The sequence below is a fragment of the Rhagoletis pomonella genome, unplaced genomic scaffold, assembly GCF_013731165.1.
Source record: "Rhagoletis pomonella isolate Grant_MI unplaced genomic scaffold, Rhpom_1.0 Rhpom_scaffold_00056, whole genome shotgun sequence".
NCBI lineage: Eukaryota > Metazoa > Arthropoda > Insecta > Diptera > Tephritidae > Rhagoletis > Rhagoletis pomonella.
Genome location: NW_023458610.1, coordinates 81799 through 88231, shown reverse-complemented (window position 1 = coordinate 88231; position 6433 = coordinate 81799). Strand labels below are relative to the sequence as shown.

The following is a 6433-nucleotide window of genomic DNA, read 5'->3' as shown; positions in this document are numbered from 1 at the left end:
AAGACCCCTTAATCACCTTTATTTTGACGCCATCAGTTTTTTAATAGGTTATGTTGTTCAGAAGATATTGATAACAAAAAATCAAAAACTTTAACTTTAACCCTTGATATCTTCTTTATTTTTTACATTCGCCAGATAAATTTGGCAGGGATGAAATCAGCACAAAAAGTTCTCACGAGCCATATTTTTGGTTTTTGCATAGCTAGATTGTTGATATTCCAGACTTATGTGCACGAAACGACCTAAGGCTATTTCTGATTAAATCCTGCAGTATTAACCCTAAAATCCCAATCTAGGTCAGCGAGGCGTATACGGAATCGGAATTTTTTTAATTTGAATACAAAAGTACCTTTATACTTTATTGTTATAAATAAATATGGTTGTAGTTATTCTTAAAAAAAAAATGGCCAGAAATAAGAATATTTTAGCCCACAGGTTGTCTTTTAAGTCACCTACGCCTCTAAGACGCATGTTTGGGCTTTACGTAACTTTCAAGTAGATTTTGCTTCTAGGATTAATCTCCAAACTCTAGAAACGAGAAGAACAATTATTTCGCTTTCCTTAGTTTTTAATATAGTTAAAGGGACTGTTGACTGTCCGTCTTTGTTGCAAAACATCAATAATCTTGTACCCCTGAGAACTCTATGCAATTTCAATCACTTCTACCCAGATAAAGTCAGGACTAACTACGCAAGGAATGCGTAGGCGACAAGCTCTCTACGAATTTATCGAGATCTCGAATTCTAACGGCTTTGATTTCTCATTATCCAAAAATTCTTTTCTTTCTTTGTTATATTCTGTCTTTCGATATAGTATTACACTTTGCTATTTTGATATTTGTTAACTTGTTTATGTTAATGTTCTCATAATCTACTGTGATTGTAATTTCTAGCTTTAAATAGTCAGTAAGATCTTTGAGCTTTATGAAACATAATAAATAAAATAAACATACTGCACCTAAACGTACTTAAGGGTTCAACAACATGGAGGCTTTTTAAAAGAGCGTTGTCGTGTATCAAATAAATACAAATATAAAATAAGTCATTTATGCATAATTATTATCACCATGTGATTTTACTCTTGCCTTAATTAAACAAAAAGAGATAGCCAAATTAAAGGTTAAAAGTAAAAGTATAATCTCAATCTAAGCCCATTTTTTAATCACCTTGTTTACACAGGCATATCTCAGATTATTAGCCTTAAACTTTTTTGTGCTTGTTATTCTCACATCTCAAGAAAAAATTAAGTTTCTTCTCTTTGCCACCGCAATTTAAATATATTTTAAATTAATATTTTATTTAAACTACATTTACAAACCTCTTTTCCTTGCTAACGTCGATTTTTATTTACTTTTACAGATCACATTTCTCCTCTTTTTCGCGAAAGTAATCGATAAAACTAGGTTGGACACCGAAAAGTTATCGGTTTAATCCGTGATTATTTTATAATTACAGATTAACGAGGGACAAGTTTTATATGGCTTATCTCTTTTTCTAATTATAGATCAGGAAAAATTCGGATAATCTACTTATACGTAAACCTAGTATAATAACCAGGGAACGGATTTTTAGGTCCTAAAAACCTATAAAATAGGCAAAATAAAATAATAGGCTGGAAAACGCAAAATAAAATAGCGAAAAAGGCAGGAAAAGGCACTAGGTGTTGCAAAAAAGGCAAAAAAAGGCAAAACAAAATAGCGAAAAAGGCAGGAAAAGGCAAAAAAAAGGTATTGCAAAAAAAGCAAAATAAGGCACTAAAAAAAGACAGAAAATACTAAGAACAATCAAAAAATATATTTATTTTAGAAATGCTTATATTACAAGTAAAAAGAGAAAAACTATGAACTAGTTTCATTATATGAAAAATTTGTACTTTGAATCTTTGACTATTTTATCCTTTCGAGTTTCGAATTCATAAAACTTTAATCTGTATAGTTGTAGTAACATTGAACCACAAGATGCATTTTGAAATTTTCTGGCAGCATTTTCATTCGATTTTCGCGAAGAAAAGCCTTGAATGTACTAAATGTGCACTCGACGTAAGTTGATACAAGTGGAGCCCAATTTAAATATGGAACGTTTGAAACGTTCATATTATCAGGAATAAGGGCGTTTTCCTCGCCCTTTACAATTTTATCCACACCCCTTATTGTCTCCAAGCCTACGTTAGCTGAGGAAACGGCTTTGAATTTTTCCAACACCAATTTGGCAAGAGGTCCCTGCGCTTCTATGAGCCGCATGGGCATGTGTATATTCTTGAATCTTAAAAAAAAAATTATAAATGCTATAATCCCTTTTTTAAAGGTAGAAAAGGCAAAAAAAGGCAATTATCTTAAAAAAGGCAAAATCAAATGTGTATATATGGAATCAGGGAAAGCTAAATCGTGGACATTCTTAATCGAATATACTCTATCTCTTTAGCAGAAAAAAAAGCAATTTCATAAAATCCGTTCCCTGATAATAACACTATAGTTGATCTGTTTTTGCACAGGCGAAACACTTCTTGAAGAAAGAGAAACCGTAAAATATGGTGCTTGCTTAATGAGGTGGGAGATTTGTGAGAACAGCTTAATGCTGTTAAAGGCCAGTATGCAGCTCTAAAGAATACGGTCAAGAAAAAATTACCATTATTTCGTGTGTGTGTCCAAGGAGTTTTGACATCTTAGCCTGTTTCTTCATTCTTTCCTCAAGAAATAATAGAACGAGCATATATTTCTGTTGCAAACCTGGATTGCCTTGTGCTCTTTTTTTACAAACAACTTTAGAAAACCGTAGTAAAAAGCGTAGCAAATTTCTTAAGAACTGCGCACTGGCTTAAGGAAATTTGGCTCAAAAAAATTTCTTTGCTATTTCTTGTACGTCATTTTATATGGAGTTTTTGCTTTTCTTGAGAGCTCATACTGGCCTTAAGAATGATTAGTTTATAAAATCACGACTTTGAAAATTTATTTTTGTACGCATTTACGCCGTTATGGATGACATATTTTAATATACTAAATCTTACCTTTAACCAGAAACCACAATTTACCCAGTTTTACAATTTATATCTGTAAGGATAAATGAAAATAATTTTCGTGTAGCACGATCCGCAGCACTTCTTGACTAGGGATAACCCCTTTATTTTAAAATGCACTTTTTTACAGTGGCTATAAAGACAACGGCGGATTCCAGTAAGTAGATGAACCACACCTTTAATACAGTTTAGTATATGTTCGACGCGCTCAGGTAGACTAGTTTTCGCAACAATTTATGCTGCAGTTGCATCAACAACTTCAGTATTCTTTGCACTGCTGTAGCCGTTGTAGTGGTTTTTACTGTAACGACAAAGAACAAATTGCAATTTGTAAGTTTTTAATAGTTTAAAATTTAGGAATGGTGTAATAATTGAAATTACAACTGCTTTTACACATAAATACACTTGCTTCTTAACAGTCAACTTCGGCCTCACATTTTATTGCCAATTTAATATTCGCATAAATGCAATCACAGTTAATTTTTAAAGCATTTTTTATATTTTTCGCGGAATTGAAAATGATAGCGTTTTTAATTATTTAAGAAATTGTTATTTGTAAATGCAAATTATGGTCAACTACTTCGCTATATAAAGATGCAAACATATTCAGTGCATTTATAGCAAGCCTATTTGCAATTTGGAAGGAGTTAATGCATGAGTTAATGCAAAGAAAGCCTGCTAATCTTATATTCTTGTCCGTTTGTCAAGGCTTTAACTCAGCGAATTTGCGAGCACAGCGGTTCCCATTAACTGTGGGAATTCGTTTGAGCTGACGCCTCATGACGTGTCGTCTGGCTGAACAACAGAAATCTATTCCTTCGTTTATACACACAGATTAATGGAATTAACTGAAAGCACATTGACACCGTACACATTTCGCACTAGTGTTTATACGATCTTCAAAAAAAAAACAAAATCAGCGGTTTTAATTTGACATTTTTATAAGTTTAATATAATGAAAAGTGAGTTAAATTTAGTCTTATTTGGCTTTGTAAAATCGTGGCAAAGAAAAGAACGATTGAATATTTGGAATTCAAACAACGAAAAAAAAAATATTCAGAGAATTGGTTGTGTTCCAGGCCAATTTACCAAATATAATTTTTGCTATGAATGTGAATCGAATTCGACGTCTCCATAAACGGAAAAGGAACGAAAACTTCTGATGGATTGCAGCAGTCAGAAAATCGAAGCTTTCCGTATGTTAAAAAAATATTTTTTACTGCTTTGCGAAAAACTGGAGCGTTTTCCTAAAATCGACTGTGTGTCTTGTATCACTCCACACAAAGGTATACTAAACAGGTAGGAGACGTAAATCACCTGATGGGGTTTTTTTTATTATTGGTCTCTACACTGTCAAGCATTGTTAATTTTTTTTACAAAAATTATTAAATGGTAATTATATTTGCATGTGAATCTTCAAAAAAAAAAAAACGATTGAAGACAGCCTTTGGAACGTTTGCTGAACTCAGAATCATAAACGCCGATTATTGGACCCTGCAAAGGATGTATTGACGCTTCTGGAATGAAAAAACTTACAAAGAAGGAAAGTCGCACCAATTTTTAATTTTTTAATTTAAATTCTTGTTTATTTATCACATCGCCTACTATTATACTTAAGAACGTAAACTATTTTTTTTACGTATTTGTCAATGTTATTGTGGCTTATTAACATTTTATTTTTAATATTTTTATTGAGCTTTGTACCACGATTGTTTATTAGGAAAAATTGAAAAAGCAACAAGTTCTAAGCGGTAGAAGTTATAGCAGCTATTTCGGAGATCACCACATCTCCTCATCTGACTTCTTTTTTCTAGACTTCAGCAGGGATCGAACCTGCGTAATCGATGTTCAAAGCAGGGTACGAAAATAAACTGTACAAACCAATTCCCATTTGCTCATCGATCATCATATCATTTGTGGTTTTGTACAGTTTTGTACATAGTCAGAAAAAAATTGTAAGATTCACTGTAATTTTCCCCAACGAGAAACGTTTGCTTTTCGTTTGTGACAATTGTACCATAGGGTACGTTTTATATGTATGCAAACGTTTCAATTACTTGAAAAATATTTTTTTCTGTCAATTTTCATATCCAATTCAATTAAAAAACATGTACTACATATATACATATATTTTTCTCTGCACGATTCATTTCGTTTGTTGTTTCGTCTGTAACTACTAAACTACTGTAGTGTACTATCGCAAAGTGAACTCAGCCGTTTTGTTTTCGTATTGTACCGAACTGTTGAAGTAATAAACGAAACGAAATAGTAACGTACAATATAGTTTATTTTCGTACCCTGGTTCAAAGTCAGAAGCGTTAACCACTGAGTTATGTACATCCCGTAAACTCTTGTTGCTAATTCATTTTCCTTATTCAACCAACTACTATCAAGTGCAGCTGATTTGCCGCGATTCAAACTCGACAGCGTGGTTGTTGTTGTCAATTCTATACATCCATTTGCTTATTTGCTTTTTTTTTTGTATAGTTTCAGTCAGGCTCGTCCTAAACTATGTATTTCTCAATGTTATTGTGGCTTATTAACATTTTATTTTTAATATTTTTATTGAGCTTTGTACCACGATTGTTTATTAGGAAAAATTGATAAAGCCACAAAGTCTAAGCGGTAGAAGTTATAGCAGCTATTTCGGAGATCACCACATCTTCTCATCAGACTTCTTTTTTCTAGACTTCAGCAGGGATCGAACCTGCGTAATCGATGTTCAGTCAGAAGCGTTAACCACTGAGCTATGTACATCCCGTAACCTCTTGTTGGTAATTCATTTTCCTTATTCAACCAACTACTATCAAGTGAAGCTGATTTGCCGCTATTTAAACTCGACAGCGTGGTTGTTGTTGTCAATTCTATACATCCATTTGCTTATTTGCTTTTTTTTAATGGTTTCAGGCAGGCGCTTCCTAAACTATGTATTTGTCAATGTTATTCTGGCTTATTAACTTGTTATTTTTAATATTTTTATTGAGCTTTGTAACACGATTGTTTATTAGGAAAAATTGAAAAAGCAACAAAGTCTAAGCGGTAGAAGTTATAGCAGCTATTTCGGAGATCACCACATCTCCTCATCAGACTTCTTTTTTCTAGACTTCAGCAAGGATCGAACCTGCGTAATCGATGTTCAAAGTCAGAAGCGTTAACCACTGAGCTATGCACATCCCGTAAACTCTTGTTTCTAATTCATTTTCCTTATTCAACCAACTACTATCAAGTGCAGCTGATTTGCCGCTATTTAAACTCGACAGCGTGGTTGTTGTTGTCAATTCTATACATCCATTTGCTTATTTGCTTTTTTTTGTTTGTATAGTTTCTGGCAGGCTCTTCTTAAACTATGTATTTGCCAATGTTATTGTGGCTTATTAACATTTTATTTTTAATATTTTTATTGAGCTTTGTACCACGATTG

The 6433-nt window shown here is 32.9% G+C and overlaps 1 protein-coding gene across 1 annotated transcript in view; it reads right to left on the bottom strand.

The window, feature by feature from the left end:
* Positions 1 to 6433, bottom strand: part of LOC118749814 (excitatory amino acid transporter-like) — a gene marked incomplete at its 3' end in the record, with an annotated part of 188276 nt that overhangs the window by 124497 nt on the left and 57346 nt on the right. The window contains 1 exon segment of the mRNA XM_036484586.1: positions 3004 to 3313.